The sequence below is a fragment of the Pelodiscus sinensis genome, chromosome 1 (genome assembly GCF_049634645.1).
Source record: "Pelodiscus sinensis isolate JC-2024 chromosome 1, ASM4963464v1, whole genome shotgun sequence".
Classification (NCBI taxonomy): Eukaryota; Metazoa; Chordata; order Testudines; family Trionychidae; genus Pelodiscus; species Pelodiscus sinensis.
The window spans coordinates 90,845,301-90,871,121 of NC_134711.1; the positions used below are offsets into that span (position 1 = coordinate 90,845,301).

The 25,821-nt window shown below is 46.4% G+C and overlaps 1 long non-coding RNA gene across 1 annotated transcript in view; it reads left to right on the top strand.

Moving 5' to 3' along the window:
• LOC112545974 (uncharacterized) overlaps positions 1-25,821 on the top strand; it is a 60,675-nt gene that overhangs the window by 13,512 nt on the left and 21,342 nt on the right. The window contains exon 3 of the long non-coding RNA XR_003089562.2: positions 5,304-5,423. This is a non-coding gene — a long non-coding RNA (uncharacterized LOC112545974). The remainder of the gene's footprint in view (positions 1-5,303; positions 5,424-25,821) is intronic.

Sequence of the window (25,821 nt, forward strand, 5' to 3'; positions counted from 1 at the left end):
AGGTGCCCCAAGGGAATGAACAGAACAGGTAGTCATCAAGTGATCCCTCCCTTGTCACCCATTCCAAACCTGTGACAAACAGAGGCTAGGGACACCAATCCTGCCCATCCTGGCTAATAGCCACTGATGGACCTAACCTCCATGAAGTTATCTAGTTCTTTTTTTTAACCCTGTTAAAGTCTCAGTCTTCACAACATCCTCTGTCAGAGTTCCACAGGTTGACTGTGTGTTGTGTGAAGAAAAGCTTCCTTTGGTTTGTTTTAAACCTGCTACCTATTAATTTCATTTGATGACTCCTAGTTCTTGTGGTATGAGAAAAAGTAAATACCTCTTCCTTATTACTTTCTCCACACCAGTCATGATTTTATACACCTCTATCATATCCCCCCTCTGAGTCTCCTCTTTTCTAAGATGAAAAGTCCCAGTTTTATTAATCTCTCCTCATATAGCAGCCATTCCAAACTCCTAATCAGTTTTGTTGCCCTTTTCTGAACTTTTTCCAATGCCAACATCTCTCTTTTGAGATGAAGCAACATCTGCACACAGAATTCAAGTTGTGGGTGTACCATAGATTTATATAGAGGCAATAAGATATTCTCCGTCTTATTCTCTATCCCTTTTTAATGATTCCTAACATTCTGTTTGCTTTTTTGGCTGCTGCTGCACATTCAGTGGATGTTTTCAGAGAACTATCCACAATAACTCCAAGATCTCTCTCTTGAGTGGTAATAGCTAATTTAGTTCCTATCATTTTGTGCTTATAGTTGGGATTATGTTTTCCACTATGCATTACTTTGTATTCATCGACATTAAAATTCATCTGCCATTTTGTTGCCCAGCCACCTAGTTTTGTGAAATACTTTTGATGCTCTTCACAGTCTGCTTTGGACTTAACTATCTTGATCAGTTTAGTATCATCTGCAAATTTTACCACCTCACTGTTTACCCCTTTCTCCAGATCATTTGTGAATATACTGAATAGGACTGGTTCCAGTACTGACCCCATTCTGAAAACTGATAAAAGATAGGAAACAAAGGGTAGCAATAAATTAACTAGTTATTAATCCATTAGGATTGACATAGTCATCAAACAATCATCAATCTTTATTATCCCATGACAACTAACTTTACTTTAGAGCCTTTGGTAAGAGACCTTATCAAAGGCTTTCTGGAAATATAAGTAACACTATATCCCCTGGACCCTCCTTATCCACATGCTTATTGACCCCCTCAAAGAATTCTAGAGAATTAGCGAGTCATGATTTCCCTTTACCTAAATCATGCTGACTTTTCCCCCCAAGAAATTATGTTCATCTATGTGTCTAACAATTCTGTTTGTTACAACCAATTTGCCTGGTAGTAAAGTTTGACTAACAAGTCTGTAATTGTCAGGGTTAGAGACCTTTTTAAAAAATTGCTATCACATTAGCTATCTTCCAGTCATTTGGTACAGAAGAGGATTTAAAAGACAGGTTACAAACCTCAGTTAGTAGTTCCGTAGTTTCACATTGAGTTCTTTTAGAACTCGAGTGGATGCCATCTGGTCCTGGTGAATTGTTACTGTTTAGTTTATCAATTTGTTCCAAAACTTCCTTCAAGACACACCTTAAATAAGCACATCCTCAGGGAGACTGGCCATAGTCCTACAACAACCACTTTTTGCATTTTGCATTTGCATTAACTTGCCTAAGGCCTTCTGGTGGGCGTGTTTTACTCCTGCAGGCACTTTTATAGGTGAGGTTTGTACCACTAACGGTTTACAATAATGTCTGTGCTGGCATAGCGTTTTGGTGAACTTAAACCAAAATCTGTTCCCAGACTAGAGCTTCACAGAGGTTTGCCTCCAGCATACAGGGCAGGTTAAGGGTAGGAGAAAAATTCCTTCTCTTACTACTACTTACTTGAATTATAGTAATATCTAAAGAGACATCAAGCATAGATCAGGAACCCTCTGCACTGGGCATTGGACAAACACAAGTAGAAAGTGTCCCTACTTTAAAGAACCTACGCTCTAAACAGACAAGACACAGACTGGGAGGAAAAGAGGCAGGGGGCACAGAAAGAGGCAGTGATGCCCTGTGCATACGAAGAGGGAACAAGAAAGAAATGGACACAAAGGAAAGAGGTAGAAAGAGGTCCTATCCCAGCAGTAGGAAGGCAGAGTGAGAGCTTGAACCGGCCAAAGTTTATGAAGGTAAAATGGATGCCATTCATTAGGAGGAAGGATAAAGGAGAGAGAGAAGAGGAAATAAAGCAGGCTAAAAGCATTCACAGCATCTGAAGAAATCTATCCTTTGTATTTGGTATAATCGGATTATCCGCACATCAGCCTCCCTCTCCACTCACCCACTCCCACTACAAGCAGCCAGTAGTCCTGGTGAGGAGAAAATAAAGAGGCAAGAAAAGAGAGACAGAGAACATGGTCTACCCTAGAAAATTAGGTCGGCAGAGATGTGAAAAATCCATACTCCTGAGCCATGCTGTTAAGCTCACCTACGTCTTCATGCAGACAGCTTTAGGTCACTGGAAGAATTCTTCCATCAGCCTAGCTACTGCCTCTCAGGGAGATGGAAAGCCTATGCTGACAGGAGAATCCCTCCCATGCGCATAGGCAGTGTGTACACTGAAGCACTGCCGTGGTGCAGCTGTGCCGCTGTAGCATTTTTAGTATAGACAAGTCCCCAGAGACAGGAGGATTTCTCCCTTAGATGTCAAACTACATCTTTCCTCCTTCCGTTTCATCTGCACCTCACTGCTTCTGAGACACCATTTTGATGGTCCTGCTGGCTCATCAAAAGATACACTGTCCTCCATGCCCCTTCCTGCGGAAAACGCTGCACCTGCTGAGCCTTGTTACGTAGCAGTCAGAGAAATCTCACCTGCCTGGCTCGCCCTGTTGGCACATGGCAGATGCCCTGGAGAGGCAGGTAGGCTCATATGTGTGAGCAGGCATGGAGCAGACAGCATGTCATTTGTTGTATTGTCAGATGTGCACGGAGGAAGAGAGGCTTGAGAGGAGAAATGAGGTGCAGGCTTGGAGGGGGCAGGAAGGGGAGTCAGCAAAGATGACACTGCAGATTTGGACACAGGAAGGCCGGGTTCCCCACCCAGCAGCTGCAAATGGCACCACTTAGCCCTCTGCAAGGCTGTTGACAGCTGGTGATGCACACTGGGATTTTGCTGAAAGCAAAATGCAACACTCCATTATATTGCACCAGCTGGGAATCCCACTACACAAGTCTCTCCACTGCCCCTTTTCCTCACATTTCCCCCCTCCTCGACTTCCAGTGTACCCACCTTTCTCTCTTCTCTCGTGCCATTTCCTTTTTCTTCTCTATTTCTCCTTTTTTCCTAATCCCCCTTCCCTGTCTCTCTCTCCAGTGGAGAGATCCTGGCCTGGAAGACATGGGAACAAACCCCCAGATTGAATTTCTTCCTATTCCTCTATATTACCTCCCTTCTCCCCCTGTCCCCCAATCCTTTCTTTCTCTTAATCCATCTCTCCATTTTGGTTTGCTTCTTCTTAATCAGATCTCTTCCTCCCCTTTCGCTATGGCCTCACTTTCATTTACAAAGCCCCCTCTTTTTTAAAAAAGAAAATGAGGCCTGACATCTGGTTTAATATTTCTCACTGCTCACACTTGTTAATTCATTGCTGGAATTAAATATGGCCTGGAGGGGCACAGAGGAGTGATTAGCACTGGCAGGCCTAGGTGGGGAGCCCAGAACTAGGAGAGCAGCAGTTGCTGCAGAGCAGGAGTGAAGGGCATTGGTAAGAGCGATGAATGGGAGGAGAGTCTCTGACTGCAGTGTGTCATGTGGATGATAGTATTGGGCAGGATTTGAACCCCAGACTCCCCACATAAAAGGCTATTGGGCTAATTAAAATACTCTCCCATGTCTTAGGATAGGCCTACACTACAAGGACTAAACTAAATTAAATCTGAACTAAAGAAATTTGAGCAAAATTGCACATTGACACAGCTTGGATCTACTTATCACTGGGTCCATACCAGCATTTCCTGTAAGTTGTGTGCTTGTGTAGCTGCTCAGGAAAGATTCAAATGCCACCCAGCAAATTAGTAGAGTGCCCAAAGCTAGGTTTTTTGTTTCTATTGGTGTTGCACATTTGCACGTGCCTCAATGCACACACGAAAATTATTCTGCTCAAGGATGGAAAAGAATCCGCACATGGATGGAAAAAATTGGAGGGAACCTTAATCAACACTGCAGGGGAAAGAGGGGTCATAGAAAAACTCTCCTGTTGACTCCTCATACTCATCTCATTCTGCTGGAGTACCGAAGTTGACAGGAGAGTGATCAGCAGTCAATTTAGTGAATCTTTACTAGATGCGCTACATCGACTGCCTCACCACCATAACTAGGTATTTTTGTGCCCGGGGCAAAATATTAATTATGTGCACCTCTCCTTAGGTTAGCATGCATCTGACTTTACTTTTGCAGCTTATTATTTTTACTTATTGTGTCTTTGCACCCTTGATTATGATGCGCTTGTGGCGAGCACCCCACTTGCTCCACCCTTGTTACGGTTCTGAACCACCAGTGGATTGATCACTGCAGCTTAGATCCACCCTGTAGTGGAGTCAAGTCCTTAGGGAAGAAACTGAAAGCGTAAGTTATTCCAAGACAAGTCCTGTGCAGATGAATGGGAGTCTTTTCACTGCCTGTAATGGGAGCAGGACTGAACCTGTGGATGCCACTGGGTTGCAGTCTCATAACCAAATAAGTGAAGCAAGACCTCACTTGGAGTCTCAGCTCACCCTCTTCAGAGAATTAGGGTTGCATTGCATTACCCTGGAGAACTCCTGGCCTCAGGTAGTAAAGCACTGCTGCAAACAGAGAGAATTTAACCCACCTCTCTTTATCTCAGTCTTCCACTTCCATTCCCACCCTCTTTTCCTATTACTCTCCCCTCCGGTCTCCTATTGCATCACATCTCTCGCTACAACTACTTCCTTTACTGAAAAGGGGGCAAGGGGAGGGGATTCTAAAAGGAGACAGGAGATTGTAGCCAGGGAGCGAGAAGGGGCTAGATGGGCACACTATGACAACGCTAGCGGAGTTGCTGTACTGTAGTGCTCAGTGGTGATTCATTCCGGGCATGAAGGAACTCCTTCGTCCCGCTGAGAGCTACAGACACAGAGACAAGGTGGAAAGGTGGGGGTGTGAGACTGAGCCAAGGCTGGAGCCATGGCACAAGCAGTCCTTAGAGAAAGTGGCCATGAGGTCAATGAGGAGTAAGACCAGGGAGTTTAGAAAACAAGGAGACACGTTTTTTAAAGGACTGAGGAGCTGAATCAGAAGCCAGTGAAGACATCCAATGACTGAGGGATTGGAGAGCTGGTCATGGTGACAGATGGGCAGAAGGATGCTTGGAAAGCCAGAAAATTGAGCATCGCAAGGTGAGGTGAGATTAAGATCTCATTTCATTTCTCTCCCTCATGTCTAATCTCACTAGTCCCTTTGCCCTCCCACCCTTTTATAGTTCAGTAGTTGTGGAAATTTTCCATTGCTGTGCTGTTATCTTCCCCCTTCAGAAACCTCTGGCTAAAATGTTAAAGAAGGCCAGACCTACCATTGGCCCTGCTCTGCTTCCATTGAAGGTGTGTGTGTCATACCTCTGAGTTCAACAGGAGCAGAAGCAGCCCTTGTCTTCACAAAGAAATGCCCCTTCTCCCTCTTCCCCCACCTCATTTTTATCTAAGCTGAAGCTGTGGTGGACGGAGCACCCTCCTGCATGTTCTTGCAATAGCACCTCAAGCACATGGTGGGTGAAGGTAGCCTTGTTACCTGTGGAGCAGTGGGGCATGAGTCATGCAGAAACCAGACTGCATGGGGGCGTGTGCCATAGGATGCAAACCACAGCGGGGAATGGAGTAGGTTCATTTTGCTTTGTTTTTAATCTCCTCTCCATTCTTCTTCGCCTGAATGGGATTACAGAAGTGACAAGAGCTCACTGCCAGACACACACACTGCCAAGTCATCAGGTTTTAAAGACACAACAACTTGGAGCAGTGCTAATGTGCTGTCTCTTCTTATTACACGGATTCTGTTCCCGCTCCTCAGCCCTCTCCATATCCCATTCTACCTACCATCCTCTCTGGCAGTCCTGTCTAACATGCTGCAATCCTCCCTTTGACGGAGAGAGATGTACCTGAACTGGGAGCTTCCAAGCAGCCCTGACCCCACCAGTGTGAGCTTCCTCACAGCAGTGCCCTGCCAGTGCAAGAAGCAGCCTCTAGCTAAGCGCTGGGGATGTAAAATCACAGACAAAAGGTCAATCAGTTAAATGGAATGTTTAACCGTGATCCCACAGTGGTGGGCTGCTCCAACCAGGCCAGGCTGGAGCAGCCCTCTGCCCGCATCCTGCCGCAGGTGGGGCCTGCTCCAGCCCAGCCAGCCCCACTGCCCTTTGGACTGCTCCTGCCAGGCCAGGGGGCTGCTCTAGCTGAGCAGGGAAGACCCCGATATCCCATGCTGTAAGCTATTCTGCCTGGGTAGGGCAGGGCCTGCCATCCACACCGCAGGCCCTTCTGGCTTGATGCAGTTGGCCTGGCCAGACTGGAGTGCTCCCTTCCCCTCCGTCCCCCCCTTACAACACACTGCGGTTGGCCCGGCCAGGTGGAGCAGCCCCCACTAGGCCGAGCCCACCGCACCTTCCTACGAGCAGGACTTGCTCTGGCTAGGCCAGGCCAAGCCCCCCAGCCAGTTAACCAGTTATGCTGGTAAGCATGCTGATAAGGAGCATACTTACCAGGTAAACGGTTAACCATTTACATCCCTACGAAGCACAAAGTCCTAGTGGAAGTAATGAACCTATTAATTACCAAAAGAGAAGGAAGATGAACTATTCTCTTTATTTCCTCTTCCTGACAGACCCACAGAATTGTAGGGCTGGAAGGGACTTTGAGAACTTACCAAGTCCAGGCCCTTGTACTGACCAAGTAAACCCAGACTATCCCTGGCAGGCATTTCTCCAACCTGTTTTTAAAAACAGTGACAGGGATTCCATAACCTCCTTTGGCAATCTGCTTCAGTGCCTAACTACCCTTTTAGATAGATATTAGGGAAAATTTTCTAACCTAAATCTCCCTTGCTGCAGATTAAGCCCAATACATCTTGTCCTACTTTCAGCGAACATGGAGAATGCTTGAGCCACTGTCCTCTTTATAACAGCACTTGAAATATTGGAGGACAGATGAGGTCCCTTCTCAGTCTTCTTTTCTTGACACTAAACACAGCCAGGTTTTTTTTAACCTTTCTTTATAGGTCGGATTTTCTAAACCTTTCTTCATTTGGTAGCTCTCCTCTGGATTCTCTCCAATTTGTCCACATCTTTCCTCAAGTGTGGTGCCCAGAACTGGACACAGTATCCCTGCTGAGGCCTCACCAATGCCAAGTAAGATGGGACAATTACCCCCCACTCCATGTGTCTTCCATACAACATGTCTGCCAATACTCCTGGTAAGGGGGGTCCACTCACCACTAAGGTGCCTTCTTCAGGTTGGATCTGGGAACTGGCACTCCCCTCTATTGCTTGCTCATGTTGTGACCCTTCTGTATGACCCAAGGTGTTTTTTCTTCATGACTCAGGCTCTCTGGCTAGGTCACCATGCAGTGTGCCACACTTCCAGGGTAATAAAGTCTCACTGGACAAGCTGTCTATATGTTATCTCAGGTGGTCTTCTGTTCCAACTCTTTGTCCTGTGCCTCTTTTCCAGTGGCTGGTAGGGGAATGCAGGCCTATTTGTGACATCTAGTTCCAGGCCAGGCACCCTATGACTACCAAACGAAGTCCTCTCAATCATTGACTCAGTTGCTGGTTCCCAGTGTTCCTTCCTACACCATTTCTTAATCTTCTTGCCTGTCTCTGATTTACCATCAGTGATTCCTCTGCTCCTTCCAGCTTCTTCAGTTTTCTAGATCTCTTGTAAGACTCTCTAGTCCAGGGCAGGACCTGGGGTTTACTGTCCCCTAGATTTCCTTCTTATCCTGGGTCAGTTCCCGTTCCCTCTAGGGCAGGGGTGGGCAATAAAACAGCAGCAGTTCACCAGGGTTATCCCCTAGTGGGCCACCACCACTATATTTACCTGCACCTCCACAGGTACAGGTGCTTACAGCTCCCATTGGTTGTGGATCGCCACTCCTGGCCAATAGGAACTGCGGGAAGTGGCACGGACTAGGACACCATTTCTTGCTGCTTCCATTGGCTGGAAATGGTGATCTTTAGCCAAGAGCAGCTGCAATTGGCCATATCTGCAGAGGCGCAGGTAAATCTATCAGTGGCAGCCCACCAGGGACTAGCTCACCTGGGGAACCGGATCCAGCCCATAGGCTGATATTTGCCCACCCCTGCTCTAGGAAAATGACTGCAGACCTCCTCCTTGAAGCTCTTTTGTGCTCTCAATCCTGGCTTTGGCTACGTCCAAGGAATCCGTCCGCTTTTCTGAAAAAAAATGTGGAAAAGCAGATGCACTCTTTCGCCATCCCTGTAAACCTCGTTTTATGAGGAAAAAGGATGTGTCAAAAGAGCAGGTTTTTCCCAAAATTTGGCGCCATGTAGATGTGCCAAATTTTGGAAAAGTCTCTTTTCGACAGAAAAGCAGAAAAAGATGCACAAATTGTGGTTCACAATTTGTGTATCTTTTCCTACTTACCTTTGTAGTCTTGACGTAGCTTTTATAATGCTAGCCTGGCTCCTCCCCTGGCTGGGCTTCATCTGCCATGAATCCCTGGTTCCTTTCCAGGTGCAGCATCTAAGATTACTTGAGCCCTTGTAGCTCACATTAACGCACTCAGAGCTGATAGAGGGTGGACACCCCAGCACATCACCTCAGAATATTAGCTTTTTTCACAACAGCATCACATTGACGACTCATATTTAATTTCGGAAACTCTATAACCCCCCCAGCTCCTTTTCAGCAGTACTACTCCCTAGCCACTTCTTCCCCATTTTGCAAATGTTACTTTTACACTGACTTGCCTCTCTTATAACTAAGGCTATGTCTACACTACAGAGTTTTTGCGCAAAAATGGCTGTGTGACAAACTGCTGGCTAAGCCAGAGCTCTGCCACTGTAGCCTGGCTGAAGAGGCTGATGGCCACAGCTGAATAAGCCCAGGCCTAAAGGGCTGTTAGAAACAGCTGTGGGTCTCACTGGGAGAGGACTATATAAGGTAGAGAAAGGAAGCCAGGAGGGGACAAAGGAAAAGCAAGGAGCCAGGGTGTGACTCGGTGTGCTCCCAGGTAAACGGAGGAGCTGGCTGACTTTGTAAATAGAAGGTGGTGGTAACTGATAATAAAAGCACAGATGACTGCACCAGAAGGTTCTCTGACTGATTTGTGGACCAGAAGGTATCCCAGACCAAGGGGCCTGAATGGGGACTCTGTCAGAGGCTGTTTGTGCGCAAAAACTCGCGGCTCATCCACAGCTCACGCACATTTTTGCACAAAAAAATTGAAAGAACAGAGGGGGTTTTGCACAATAGTTATTCCTCTTTCTACAAGGAGTAACTCCTTTTTGTGCAAGATGCACTTTTGCAGTGTGGACACTCTCTTCCGCAAAAAGCTTCTTGTGCAAGAAGCCTGTAGTCTAGTCATAGCCTAAGTCAGTTCACTATGCATTAGGTAATACTTCAGCCAAGTTGTGACAATGCAACCATTTCAGGGGCTATAACATTAGTCCTTGGCCTTGCAATTTCACATTTGGATTACAGCACGATTGAGGTCTGGCCGCCTGTTAAACTCCCACTGATTACAATGGGAGTCAAAGATGCCCAAGCACTTTCCACAGTCATGTTACCCAAGTCTGTAATTATCCTACAGGGATTTCACTGTACCTTCACTTTGAAGACCTAAGTCTTTTAGCATATCATCATTTGTCTGTAGCCAATACAAAATGTGGCAATGTGTTTACTTTCCTCCCTTTTGGTAATGATCATGTGACACCCTGCTTTTTGACTTCTTGTACTGATTACCTACTAGCTTTAGCACCTGGTTACTAGTCATCTTCACTCTATGTAGGAATTTCCATACCAGCTGAAACCAGCCTTCCATGTAATCTCGTGCAAGTCTCCCACAGCAACTAGTGCTATATACTTCAAAAGGAAGGCACAGTGAACGCTGCTGTGGATAATTACAGATTAACATGCCTACAGGGCAAGTTTTCTCCTACCCCTAATCAATTAGTGGTTGGTTTATGTCCTGAAGCAGGAGTGTATATACTGTACACAAGCATTGTTAAGCTTTTTCCTGTCTAAGGTAATTGTGGACATTTCCATTAGCCATATAACCATCTCATCCTGTTTTGCATCTGAGTTCTTGGCCTCAAAGATACTTTGGTGACAGTGAATTCCAAATTAACAGTGCTGAGAAAATAAGACTTTCCATTTTGTTTGTTTTAAATGTGTTGCCATTCACATGAATGGAATGTCCCTTAGTCTTTTATTAAGAGAGAAGGGAAATTGGAGCATGCTACCTGCCTTCTCTCTACCATCCATTATTTTCTATACTTCTGTCATGTCCCCTCTCATTAATTCTTCTCTAAACTAAATAGTCCCCATCTTTCAATCTCACATGTACGTTTTTCTCAATCTCTGGCCATTTTCATCCTCTGTCTCTGAGCTTCGTCTTTGAGCTCCCTCTATTCCTTGTGTGCCTTGTCTGAAACGGAGAGGACTGAACTAAGAGCAGACCAACAGCATTATAATATTTGCTGTATTACTCTCCACCCCATTTATGCATCCTGACATTTTGCCTGTTTTTTTACCACCACTGAACTCGGAGCAGAGGTTTTCATTGAGCTGTCCACAGTGATGCCCAGCTCCATTGTAATGGTCTATTTTAATCTGAGTCTGATTTACTCTGGGTCTGTGCCCCCAAGTGGGACTTTTGATCTAGACATGACAATCTGGTTCAGGTGCCTTTGAGACCCCTGTGGATTTCCAAATATAGGGAATTATCAGTGGTGCCCCTATGCTCTCCAATACGATAATACAGTGATGAGGGCAATTAAGAAAAGCCCATACATAAAATAAATACATTTACCTACTACATGGTAGAAAGGCCTACTATTTCAAAGTACTTTCAAGGGGCCAAATTAATCCCTGGTGTATCTCTACTAAGTCATTAGTTACACCGAGCATGAATTTGACCTAAGACTTTTTTTTCCAGTGTCTTTTAATTGTGCATTTTATTCTTGTTCTCCTTCTCCCCTAAAGCACTGTGATACTCAGAAGGGGCTTTCCATACATCAACCAATACTAATCACATCAGTGAGGGGCTGAATTACCAGTCTCTGAAACTACACTGGGAAATGGTGCAGTCCTAATGAATCTCAGCATTGAGACACTAATCTGTTTAATCCCACTTGAGAGGCCCCAAAATGGACTGAGTGGTCAGGGAAGTCAGTCCAGGGTTCTCCTGCTACAACTGATGTGTCTGTCTGTCTGTCTGTCTGTCTCTCTCTCTCTCACACACACACACACACACACACACACACACACACACATACACACACCCCCCGCAGCCTGCCCTTGGCTGTGAGCAAGGGATGGGACCACATATGGCCCTAGGGACAACCTTAAGCCAACAACTGCCATTTCACCAGCTACCTCATCCCACGCTCCCTTTTACTCCTAGCTAAATTTGTAATACAACAAGATACCTTGGCACCATCTGCTTCCCCCACCACGCTACGAAGGGCAAACCTGGCACAGTGCTCTATCCCTTTGCCCCCTCAAAAATGCTGCCAACAGAACTGCCTGAACTGCAGCCTATGCCAGCCCTTGCACAGCACGATCGCATATATCGTAGCACCGACTGGGCATGTCTACACAGCAAGACATGTCCAGTCAGTGCCACGAGGCTGAAATAAATCCAATGCTAGTGAACCGCCCTTGGGCTAGACTCACAGACAGACCCATGGGGAAACCAATCATGGACCATCTTATGAACTGGGGCTGGGAAGATCCCCAATAAACACCACCCGGGGAAACTGTAACAATCACCTTCTGTAACTCCAGTTTCCAAGATATCTGGTATTTATCTCCACTGCCTTCGCTACAGCAAAGGAGAGACATCTGTATGCAGACTGGGGTCTTAGGTTCTCACCTGTGTCATATAAAAGCCATATGGAGGCGTGCACCTCAGCCAGCCTGGGATGGAAGCTCCCATCCTAGCTGTACACACAGCCTGGTAACCTTGTGTCCTGCGAGCACAAACACCCGGTGTTCTCTATCAGACAGACTTCATCAGTCGTAACGCCCCATGCTTGTTACCTGGGAGTCAAGTGAATAACGTAACCTCGGCTCCCAGCCCCGTGGGAATGTTGAGAGTGGCATTGGGCCAGCTTGCGCACACTCAGTAAACAGCTGAAATATAAGATCACTGGGAGCTCTGCTCCTAGCTGAGTCTCATCCGGGACCCCAACCTCCAGGGGTGCCCAGGAATTCCTCCATGTTGGAGCCACGTCCACTGCGGCCAGGGCATGAGGTAACAGGAATGGGACTCCCTGTAGACCTGAAGGGACATAAGCATTTCTAAGTCCCTGTTACTCTGTATTATGCATTGTTCTGTGTATGTTGATGCGTAATGTCACTTTGCAGTTGTCGCGTTGTGTAGCCATTTGGCAGCATTAAGCCTGTAGTATTAGTGACTTAGAGTAATTAATAAAGCAACTATCCCTATCGGCTCTGTGTCAAAGCGAATCCATAATCCTGCTTGCTCACAGCCCTAGGGATCATGCTGTGGGCTGACAACCTGCACACCTGCTCTGCATGCTCCTTCCCTTCCCCCAATGCCACAAACTAAAGGAATGGAAGTTGCTTTCTCTAAATATTGGATCCGTTTCAATCATCTTGTTATATAAGACAGATGCAAGGCCAACAGAAAAAAAAAAAAAACAGCAAAAGGCAGTGGAGTCACCAAGGTGGCGGGAAGCCCAAAGCCTCCATAAGAGATGGGACTGAAAACTAGGCCTGTTTCTTTTCCTGGAAAGGGAACAAGTAAGAGGAGGCAGAATAGACACACATGAAATATTGGCTGCTACAAGGAAGGGTCTCTCAGCACCCTTTCCCCTTGCATCATGGCCACAGCTCTCCCTGGTGTAAAGAAGGCCTGGGGAGTCAAAGAGGGTGGAGAATAGGATGGGAGCAGCAGCAAGTATTAACCTGTTTGGAAGCCAAGCATACACTCCCCGTTTGGAGATATGGAGCTCCCGGTCCCCAGCCCAGTTCCCTGCTCCAGGGGTCAGGCCATGCACTCAGAGTTCTTACAGGCTGGGGAGGAAGAAATCCTGCCCCCATTACAAGCTGCAGAGCAGCAGGAGAGCCATTCTAGCCTACTATTGGAGCTGCCTATGAGCTACATCAGGGCTACTCAACTTTGGAAGCCCTGGGGGCCACAATGATATTCACAGCACATGCCGAGGGTGACAACTTAAGTGTGGTTGCATATACATGCAAATATGTATGCAAATATATGCAAATAGCTTCTTTCACACTGACGGGCATGAATACAAAGCACTTCCTCCAATGCCCTGGCACTCCCAGCACCTCCTCCCTGGGGGCTAGAAATGCCAACACCCTGTACCAGTCTGTTCCAGCCAGCCCATGCGCTTGCGTCTTATAATGCTAACCCCACCTGGGAGACGCCTCACTGTTGTGGAACGTGTTCTCAGTGGAGGCCATGTTCAAAGGATCCCACCGATGGGCTGCGTGTTGAGCCCCATGTAAACCCAAACCGCACTGTGGGCTGCAAACAAACAGGCTGCAGGCCACGGGCTGAGTAGCCCTGAGCTAATTCATCCCTGTCTGAGGGGAGTGGCTAGCCGGACAAGCAGACCCATTGGCTAGGCCTCCATATTAGGGATGTAAAAGCTTATAGGTTAATATTATAGACTATATGCATTCCTACACACACACACACACACACACACACACACGTAAATGTTTTAGCAGGCTGGCCAGCAGCCCAGCTCAGTCCTGGCTTGCAATAGGTGGGACCTACCCCCGTTGCAGCTCTGCATTTAAAGCATATTAGGAACCAGGCAGGCAGGCAGCCTGGCTCAGTTCTATTCACACCAGGTCTGGGAGCTCAGACGAACCCCTAGAAAGGGGATGCTGCCACCCCGTGCCGCTGCCTCTATCACAGGCAGCAGCACAGGGCAACAGGCAGCTGGTCCTCAAGGGGAGCTGGTTTTTAAACTGGCTCCCTTTGCAGCCCAGCTCCCACCTGATACCCTATGCTGCTGTCTCTGATACATAGGTCGCATCACTGCCTGGCAGGGGTCTTCTCGGGAGTGAGGCCAGAGCACACTGGCTGCCAGCCCCACCCCCAGGGACTATAGAATAGTCGAACAACAGATAAGAATTCATGAGGTTAACCAACTATTCAATTAACTGATATTTAACATCCCTAGTCCATATCTCCACTACAGAGCAGAAAAGAATCCCATGGAGCTTGACTGCAGGGAGCAAAGAGGGTGGGTTTCCCACTTCCTTTCCCTTCCTTATACAGCAAAACTGCACGTTTTGCTGCAGGCAGGGTCCCTCTGCACCCATAGGTGACTCGTGGTAGCACTCAAGATGTGCGCCCTCCCCTGTGCCCCTACCAAAATTTTAATTGCTAAATGGGGTGCCCTCCATGCTCCCTTCCTGCACCTCTGGGCGGCCATCCATGTACCACTTCCCCACTGGCATCAGGCACCCCTGTGGGGCAGAATATTTGCTTGTTGAAATCTACTGATATAGGACTCTGTCTCCCCACCCCAGGGGTCCAGAGCCATGTTGTCTCCAAGCCAGATGGAGAATCCCTGGTGTGACACCTCAGAAAATTGAACAGTGTGCTATTTTATATTTCGCTATAATGATAATCCATATGGAAGAAAATACACAATTTCTCCAGACATCTGCTGCACAATCCAGAAAATGCATTATTATTATAGGCATGCTGCAAAGTGTGAAATAGATTTCAGAAGTTAGAAAGCTATTGGCTATTTAAAGGATGTGCGACCCGTCACAATACATTGGAAATGCATGTTAATAACAGCACCTTGCAGACTTTGCAAAGAGTTACACTTAATGTTGTGCTTCTGAAAAGTCTTAGAGCCCCTACTGAAGGAAGTACTTTTCTTGGTACAATTCATTGTTAATTATTCTTATTATTTTGTGCGGCTCTGAGCCTCAGTGTACTAGGCCCTGTCTGTGTGCGCGCATGTGTGTTATATATAAAATATTGAAAAACCCACTGCGACAAAAGAGCTTTTTATAAGATAAAAGACAACACGAGGATACCACTAAGGGAGGAAACACAAGGTCAGCTTCACTGCAAACTTCTTCCATATTTCCCTGTCAGTGTGCCTAGGCCTCCCGTGAGACTACACCTATGGATAAGAGGGGAATTTAGTCTCCAAGACCCCTTCAGAACAGGTCCTTCTGCAAAGAATATAAGAACAGGCCAAATATCGCCAACCTGCATGCTGCTTGCATCGCCTTTCCAGTTCCTCATTCAGTCTCAGTCTTCACCCCTATTTCTCCACCAACTCCCAGCCCCAATGCCCTTGCCCAGCCAGGCTCAATATTTCTCTCTACCCTGCTCCCCCATTCCAGGTCTCCTTACCCAGCCACAGTCTCCCCAATGTCCCAGTTCCTGTCTCTGTTCCCAGCTAGTCTCAATCTCCTGCACAACACTCAGTTCCAATTTCTCTCTCTTGCCCCCACAACCAGCTTCCTGTCCCAATCCCTCTCCCAACCTCCTCCCCCCACCACGCATCTTTCATTATGCCTGGCCCACCAGAGCAGTCACTGAGAGCTCTGGAAAGAATGGCTCTCCATTCTGGTGTCTAGCCATGGTCTAGCTCAGACCGACAATTGAAGGTTAAGTTCTGCTCACTCACTCCCCCCGCCCCACATGCAAACAGAAACTTCATAGCATTTAGTGGCTAAAATCAGAAGAAGATGTTGATGAGCATGTGCAAACTGAGATATTTCAACAGCGTATAACTTGGTCAAATGGGGACAGATTTTCACAGAGATGGCAAAAGGCATGAATCTGACAGAAAAGAGTTAGGTGCCCCTGCCAAATTGCATACCTCTGCTCCAAAGCATGAGGGTGCTAAATTTTTCAAAGAAAAGGTCACCATAATTTTTAATGTGGGGAAAAATGCATTTTCTCTCACTTGGTTCTAAGACACGGCTGAGTCATTTTGGCTGCAACTATCCCAAGAAATTCAGTCTGAGACAGACAACATGGAAGTCTTGAGCCCAAATGGCTAAAGTGTGGCAAAGTTATAAGCAACTGAAAAAAGTGTCTTGTAATGAGCAGTATAAGGCAAGTTTAATAGCAGGCAGTGCTATCTGCCTCACATAGAACATCATGAAAACGGGGCAGTGTTGTTCCATTATTTTAATATATATTGATTTATTAACCTGGGGGAATTAAACAGTATACATCAGGAAATCAATCGTGCATGGGGAAGAAAGAGGGGACCTAAGCAGTGCTGGAATAGGAAGAGAGCTGGTGTCAGGAGGAGTGGAGAAAGAATCAGTATGGAACAAACTGAAAAGGGACAGGGGGAATGAAAAACCACAGCGATTGCTCCTATTGCATAGAGTGAAGGTTTGCGCCCCTGCCTCAGCTAAATGGATTCCCATCTTCAGAGGGCTCAAGAGTCCACCTATTCACTGTGCGGCACCCTCCTGCTGCCAGGAAAGAAGACACTGGAGCCTTCCTCACAGCAGGTAAACAGTGCCCACTGGAGTGGGGAAATACCTTCTACATTAATCAGATGAGTAGCAATGGGCTCTGAACACAATGGCAAGCAAAATAATCTCTTTGAGGTAAAAAGAGCATCCTTCATTCTGAAACAGTGGATTCAGCCTTCTGCTTTGGACAACACACAGTATGACATGGCAATGGCTTATTCCATTAGGTAATATGTTACTGCTGTTGTTCTTGCAGCCAATCATTGGTTCTTGCAGCCAGTCATTGTGTGTGCACGTACATGTACACACACACACACACACACACACAAAGCCTTGCGTGCGTGCACACACATACAAAAGTAAATCCTTGCTGATGGCCAGGAGACCTATTGAGAGTGAATTCATGTTTCAAATTAGCGAGTAAGTGAACAAAGAAAATCAAATACAAAAAAGGATAATACTTAGCACAATAGACTTTCTTCATTTATTTAACAACTACAATTTGGCTTTAATTATTGATAACAATGCTTCCTAACAGACTGGCAAATGATCTCCAGTACATATTGCCAAAAATAATGAAGTCATACTCATCTGAGAGTGCACTACAGCACTCGAGTATTAATTTCTTTCTTGCAAAGCAATCTGTGGGGTGCAGGAAAGTGGGGGAAAGATGGGGATGTGTGTGTGTGTGTGTGTGTGTGTGTGTGTGTGTGTGTGTGTGTGTGTGTGTGTGTGTGTGTGAATTACAGACGGTGCAGATTAGTGAAGTGTGCAAGGTGAGGTTATAGGGTATTCACACATAATAGGCGGGAAGGAGAAACATTTTGGATTTCAGAGTTTGCAGGTACTTTAGAGCTAGTATTGGATTTAAAAAAAGAAGAAAACTATTTTCCCACCCCGAAATACTGAACTCTCCTGCCTCCTCCAAGCCATGAAACCAAACAGCTGCTGTTTGTTATGAGCTGCCTATTTAAATAGAGAGGTTAATATTTTACAATGTGTTTTCTTTTCATCTTCTCTCTCTCCTCTCTGCACTTTGCACACAAGCAATTTCATTGCCAGCTTAACGCCACTGAATTCAGAAGCCTTACATCAAAGGTGGCCTTGTCCCAGTGTGGGTTAGCCCCACTTAGTCCTTGAAGCTCTGTGGGAGTGGAAGTCCCATGAGCTCAGGCTCTCTCCCAAGTTGTTACAAGTGAGCTGGAAGTGTATATGGGATCTCAGTATTTATACCTCCAGCTCCTACTGAGAAGCACAAAGATCTAGAAAATGGTGGTGTTTTAAAAACAGAATAGCAGTTAAGAAAACCTAGCCCCTCCCTCTCCACCCAGAAAAGCCTGTTCAAGTATTAGGCAAAGAGTGGGGACAGGGTTCAAATGTTATTAAATCCATTTAATGCTTCATACATCGAATTTCACCAGCTTCCTATTTATCTCACCCCTCCTTCCATCTTGCTTCCTATCCACCATCTCTCATCCTTCCCCACTTACCTTTCCTCCCCATTTTTCCCCATCCATCCTCCCACCCCAGCTTTCCAACACCCTTTCCATGACTCTCCCCCCTTATCCCAATGAATCATGTGCTCAGCTTAAATCCTGCCTTAAAACCTTCCCTTTTCTCTTTATCTCATGACTGACTCTCCCCAGGCAGTAGTTTTGCTGCTGCTGTTCTACTGGATATGAAGGGTGCACTATAGAAAGATAGACTATTAGCATATGAACTTGCCTCCTAGGGTGCCTTGCTGAGAGAGACAGACAGCAGGCAGTAAAGGCAGAGAGACAAATTCTATGATTCTATGAAAGTGGGAGAGGGGGAAAAAAGGCGACAGGAAAAAAAAATGACAGACTCGGAGAAAGAGGGAGCGAGGAAGACAGGGGAAGCTGTTCCTGAGATGAGATGAATTCTGATGCCAGTGGGAACCAGGGGTTCAGAGTCAATCCCCAACAGTCAAACAGAGAGGGGAAGCAATAATACTACTTAACCCTTTCACATCCAAGCAAGCAAGGCAGAGAGGATGTCAAGAGACGGGAGGCAAGACAGAGAACCAGAGTGCAACAGAAAGCTAAAGGCAGAGAGGACGGAGATGAACAGCACATTATTGTATCACAAATGAAGACAGATTTTTTCCCCCCGGATGAATTGCTGCATATAAATGTAAATGGCACTATTGTCTCTGGGGACAGATGGCAACCTACATTACTGCACTGAATAGCCTCTCCCCTGCCCCAGGGAATCATTTTCCTTACTTATTCCAGATTGCCTGACTCAATGAGTGGGTGGGAAGCTTAGGGAGCGGGAATGGAGAATGGGGGAATGGGGATTGGATTCTTCTTTAGATTGGCCTAAGATCCAGATCCGTGCTATGTTCCCCCTGTACCTCCATCTGGACTCAAGCTCAGTAAGGCCTCTGCCGCCTACAACCACATCAGCCGTATTTCCAACCATGCCATCGCTGAGGGGAGACAAAAGCAAACAGAGCAAGGAACCCTCCACTAAAGGAGGCTGGTTAAAGAGATACAAGGATGAGCAACAACCCTGCAGGCTGTCAGTCCATGAATCAGCTGGGAACGGAGAACAGCCACACAGCGCTACCTGCTCTAGATCGAACCAGCCTGAGCCCCATCCCACATCAAATATCCATAGTGGCAAGTGTTATTAATAGCCAATGTCATTAAAAGTAGACAAAGGAAATGCAATAGCTCTAACCTCCCTAGATTTCAGGAAAGCATTTGATACAGTTCCTCATGGGAAATTATTAGTTAAATTGGAGATGGGGGTTAATATAAGAATGGAAAGGTGGATAAGGAACTGGTTAAAGAGAACACTACAATAGGTCATACTGAAAGGTGAACTGTCAGACTGGAGGGAGATTATTAATGGAGTTCCTCAGGGATTGGATTTGGGACTAATCTTATTTAATATTTATATTAATGACCTTGGCACAAAAAGTGGGAGCGTGTTAATAGAATTTGTGGATGACAGAGTAGGGAGGAATTGCCAATACGGAGGAGGACCAAAATATCATGACCTAAAAAACTTCAGTAACAGAAATGGGATGAAATTTAACAGTGCACTAACAATAAGAATATTTGCTCTAAGCTGGGAACATATCAGTTGGAAGCAACAGAGGAGGAGAAAGATCTGTGTGTATTGGTTGATCACAAGATGATTATGTGCTGCCAACATGATGTGCCTCTCTGTGCTACACCAGGGAGAGGCTTCACATACTGCCCCTGCCCTCAGCACAATCTTTCAGCTCCCATTGGCTGGTTGCCTATGGCTGCCTCTGCCCCCAGCACAGTCTCTCGGCTACCATTGGCCAGAAACAGCCAATGGGAGCTGAAAGGTTGTGCTGAGGGCAGGGGCAGTCAATGGGAATCAGCCAAAGGGAACTGAGAGATTATGCTGGGGGCAAGGGCAGCACACAAAGCTTCCCCTTCCCCTCGTGCAGAGAGGCACATGGAGAACTCACTCTGAGCCCTTGGACTTCTTCCTGACTAAGGATCACAGCGGCTGTGGGCCAGACTAAAAGGCGTGGCAGGCCGGATCCAGTTCTTGGGCTGCATCTTGAGCACACCTAGCCTAATGAAAACAAGGCTGAGGGGAGATACAACTGCTCTCTATAAATACAACAGAAGGATAAATGTCAGAAGGAGAGGAATTATTTAAGTTAAACTCCAATGAGGACAGAAAAACAAATGGATATAAACTGGCCATCGACAGCAAGTGTAGGCTTGAAATTAGACAAATGTTTCTAACCATCAGAGGAGTGAAGTTCTGGAACAGCCTTTGAAGGGGACCAGACGAGGGTAAAAACCTAACTTGATTCAAGACTGAGCTTGATAAATGTATGGAGGGGATTGTACAATGACACTGCTTATAATGGCAAATAGCCAACTTGTGACTGCTAGCAGCATATATCTCCAACAGCCATTGATAGGACTCTACATAGGAAGGACTTAGAGAGAATTCTTGCCCAGGTGTCTGGCTGGTGGGTCTTGCACATATGCTCAGGGTCTAACTGATCTCCACATTTGGGGTCAGGAAGGAATTTTACCCTGGAACAAACTAACAGAGGCCTGGGGAGTTTTCACCTTCCTCTGCAGCATGGGGTATAGGCCACCTATGGGTTTCAACTAGAGTAAAGGTGGATTCTCAGTAACTTACCGTAAGTCTTTAAATCATGATTGGAGGACTTCAGTACTTAGCCAGAGCTTAGGGGTCTATTACAGAAATGGGTGAGTGAAGGTCTGTGGCCTACAATGTGCAGGAGGTCAGACTACACAATCATGATGGCCCCTTTTGGCTTTAAAGTCTGTGAATCTGACAATTATCCAGCCTCTTTATGACTTTGAGGCAGTGAGCACTATGGGATGACTGGACATATGAGGGTTAATGCCGTCTTACTCAGTTCCTGATTTCATTGGCTAATGATGCCAGTAGATTAAGATCAAGATCCCATGCTGGTTCTTTTAGCTCAGCTGCCTTGGTACCATTGAGTTAGGAATGTTAAGCATCAGTTAATTAACTGGTGGAATTTCCATCGACTACTCGATTAGTCAATAAGGGGTGACAGTACTGTTTTGTCTCTGCACTTTAACTGTAGTGAGAGCCCACCAAGCTCTTATTATATTTAAAGTGCAGAGCTGCAGCAGTCCGGGGAGTTCCAGCTTGCGCCACCCCCGGGACAATTGTAGCTCTGCCTCCCCTGCCCTCTCCCTGCACAGATGGTGCCGGGGGGAAATCAGCTTTTAAGCTGCCTACCCCCACCAGCAGCTCCTGCTTCCCCCCCCCCACACTTGCTGCCTCTGATACAAAGGCAGTGGGGGCGGGGAGTGACTAGTTGAGTGGTCACAACTACTCGGGTAGTCAACTACTCAACTAGCCGCTTACATCCCTACATTGAGCACAAGGTTTTGTTGACATGCCTGCTAAACCCAGCAGACAATGACAAAGTGGCAGCTGAGAGTTCTGGTTCTTTCTGCTTCAAGAACACCCATCCTTTCTTCTACAGCCCCTATCTTCCTCACCTCCTCTCACTCATTGGCTGAATGTCTCCTAGGACATTGTGCTCAAGCTCCATCTCCAGCACTCATGTGAAACTCCTGAATCCCACCCCCTCTGCTCAGCCAAGTCATCTCATTTTACTTCTCTCTTTGACTCCTTTTCCCACTCTTGGTTTGTACCAACGGTCATGCTGCCCCCATCGTCTCCATGGTCCTATCACCACACCACCTTTCTCTGAATCCACATCTAAGCAATCTTTCTCATCTGTAAACCCCACACCCACCTCATGTGGAGGAAATGCTGATTGTCTGGGGGGGAAGATGATGGAGTTGATGCCTGCTCTCTTGTGAGGGGGAATTTGGTTGCTTTAGGTTGGCATAGCATGCAACTGAGGGGTGGCGTTAGTTCAGAGTCAGCCTTTGCATGGCCAAGAAGCAGCATCAGCCAGTTATCTCGCCTGTTCTTGGCCAGGAAGATGCAGAGCTCCTTGGTTATCTGTGCCTTCATCTCCTCCAGATTCGATTACTGTAGCACACTCCACTGAGGCTACTCTTCTATATCACTCGGGAACCTCTCACACGGACCATACTGCATGGACATTGCCCTGGCGCCGGCACTGGGTTTCAGTTAGCCTCCTGGTAGTGCATTGCTCATGTAGGATGACTATAAATTTTCTTTTGGCCAGGATGGTCCCCTTTTTAAGCTCTGTCCCAACATCCTGGCTTTTTCAGCAAAGCTGTGTCCCTAAGAACAAATTGGACAAATACCCAGCTTTCCCAAAAAAGTCAGAACCGCCAGGACAGGGCTTGAAAAGGGGACTGTCCCAGCCAAAACAGGACAGTCACCCTATATAGATAATCCATTCCCAGGAATGGAACTGAAACCCAGGGGGGTGTGCTGCAGAGGAACATTCAAGGCGGAGGAGGTGGGGGAGCAGCAACACAAAGTGTGGAGCTCAGTCTGGCAGCTCCAGGTGGCAGGGCTTCGGCTCTCAGCCCCAGCTCTGGCTGAAGAGACTTGAGCCAGCCTCACAGTGTGTTCCATTTTCCCTTTGGGAAGTATGGTCATTTGATGGCTACAGTGCACTTTCTGGGCTGGTACTTTGCAGACTCTCATTCTCTTTCTGTTCTATCTCAGGACTGAAGTCAGCTGAGGTCCTGAAAGATCTATCTCCAGTCCCTCATTTTAAGAGTCTTAGGTCCAGAGACAGTTCATTTTCTGGGGAAGGCACTTGGTTCTGCTAGGTGCTCCCCATTTGATATGACAGAGCCCAGGTTTTTATCTGCAGGATACACCCCAAGAGGGCGCATATATTTACATGGGCTTTTACATCTGTTTGGACCTTTGGGGGGGGAGGGGAAATCTGCAGTTCTTTAATGGGCATTTGTTCGATTTGTTAGTTGGTCATTAGATTATTTAATTCATGTTGTTAATACTGTACATGCAATTACAGTGCCTGTCCAGGATGTTTCCTACCTCCTGAAAGCATAAAATGAACACATGTATTGCCTATCAGGCATTCTCAAGAGCTCTCTTCCCTGCTCTCCGTAAACCCTGCCCTTACGTTACAGGAGAAGGTTACAAAAGGGGAACTGATTTTCACTAGACCCAACACAGATCAAGTGGCTCTTAATGCTGCAGCACAAATACGTTCCAGTGAATGCACACAACATGCTCCAGAAGGGTTTTCAGTGTTAATTTTGGTTTAACTTATTGTGCTAATGGAGGAAGGGAAAAGACCCTATCTCAAACCGTCACTGCCCTTTCTAGGTAATCAGAAGCAGGCTGCATTCGCTTCCTTGCATCTATTGGGGGGGGGGGGGGAAGGGGTTGTTCCTGTCCCTTTCCCCTGCCCAGTCAGCTTTGTGCCTCCTCTCTGGCCTAGCACTAAAGATACTGTCTCCATTGGCTAACACGAGACACAAATCAAACCCAGCAGCTCCATAAAGGCCTGAAGAATGATGGCCGGATTGTCAGCTGATGTACAAGGTGTTACTTTGTTAATACACTTAAAGACCCCCTGTTCTCTCTTTCTGTCCCTCTCCCTTCTTGCCTGCTTTCCCCAGGCCTCCGTGCTTTTGTATCTGAGCCAGAAACAGAGGGAGCAAGACTGAGTGAAGGACATGTCCTTGTGAGAGTTCCAGCCTCAATTTACTAGACAAAAGAAGTTTGGTTCAGTTTCCAGACATATTATTATTAATTTGTATCTGATCGGGATTGGGGTGCCAGGCCCTGCCCACACACAGTACCTGCCTCAATGTGCTTATATTCTCAACTGAACACATCTCTGAACATTTTGAAATCAGCTCATCATTAATTCTGCCCCCTCACTCATTCTAAGTAGTAGCCAGTACCTTGTCACGAGCTACTAACAGAGTAAGATACTACTCGCTACAAATAAGGATGGCAAAACCATGCCCTTCCGCATCAGAGTTCAGTCTAGTGATTACAGTACAGAATGGCAAGTCTAGAGAGCTACATGCCATTTCCTGCTCTGCCACCAACTCATTTGTGAGCAGGGTCAAGTCACTCACACTCTATGCTCCAGTGAAACATGGGGATGATGCAACCACCGCAAAAGCGGAATTTTGGGAGGGCGGGGGGCAGCAGCTGTGCACTCTGGGGCTACGTCTAGACTACGGGGTTTTTCCTGGGATACCTCTGGTATCCCAGAAAAACCCCACCACATCCAGGGAATGCATCTGCTCTTCCACTTTTTTTTTTTTTCCTTCCACAAGGAAGAAGGGCTCTTCCAAAAGACGAGGATTTTCTGAAATTTGGCCCAGTATAAACGGGTCAAATTTTCTGAAAAGCCTCTTCCAACAAAACTATCGGAAAAAGGTACGCAAATTGTGGAAGCATTTTGCATATCTTTTTCCAATAGATCACTTAGTCTAGACATAGCCTGGGATGCAGCTTGCGTTTCATCCTATTTCCCTCACTCCCTCAGCATCCGGGGAACAGGATGAAAAGCAAGCTGCTGGCTCTCCTACCCTCCAGAAATTCTGCCCTTGTACCACCTCCACAAATGAGGAGACTTAATTCACTTATGCCTGGGAAGGGTTTTGAAGCCACTGGAGGGAAGGCACTATAGACATGCAAAAAACTTATTTCTGTTTTCACTGAAACCTTGTCAATCATGCAAGGCCTCCAATTCAGGGAGCCAGAAATCTTCAGTGCTCATTTCACATCTGCAGTACCACCATTTCACATCAGAAATATGGTCTTGGGCTTCTCACTAGATAAGCATACATCGCAAACAAGGGGTCAGAAGGAGGTGAACAATATGAATATTTCAGCATTCATGCTTGGGCCAACCTGCAAAACAGTCAGGTTTAAACCTCCATCCTTTAGGGCTGCTCATTTCCCCAGGACTGAGTGGATCTCACGTAGACATATACACAACCCAGACAGTTTCTTACGGCTAACAAGCATGCAAATTCCCCTCAAATTTGCAACAGCAATCCCTTGCATGCTACTAACCACAGTATCAAGCTTGATTTCATCTTACACCATGTCTACCTTGACAAACAAGCCCTTTTCACGTCCCACTGTAAACTTGCCCATCAGCCAGCTAACGCAAATAATTCTCTCCTCTGCAGTTACAGAGCAGGCTTCCTTCCCATCAAGTTGAGCATGTCCTAGATGGCACAGTATTTTCAGGACACTGGTATATTTTACTACTGATTAGAGTTAGCAGGGGGGAAATTGCCAGCCCACCCAAAAAAAAAAAATCAAAATTTGTGGAATCTTTTTCATTCTGATTTGGGACAAAAAGCCAAAAACTCATAACTTCACAGAACTGAAATTCCACAGTATTTTTTTTAACACTGAAATATTCCCACAGTATTTCGAAAACAAAACATGCTCCATCCAGAGAACCAGGAAGCCCACCAGGTAGGCTGCAGGGGACCCAGGGATCTCATAGAGCCCTGACAGCCCACAAGTTAGGTTGGGAAGAACTGCAGACCTCAGGAGATGGGCAGGAAACCAGGCTAGCTGGCCAATTTCTATCAAAACTTATTCTAATACAAACCCATTTAGACAGAATTTTCAGCCCTCTCTATAACAGATGCAACAAAGTGATTGT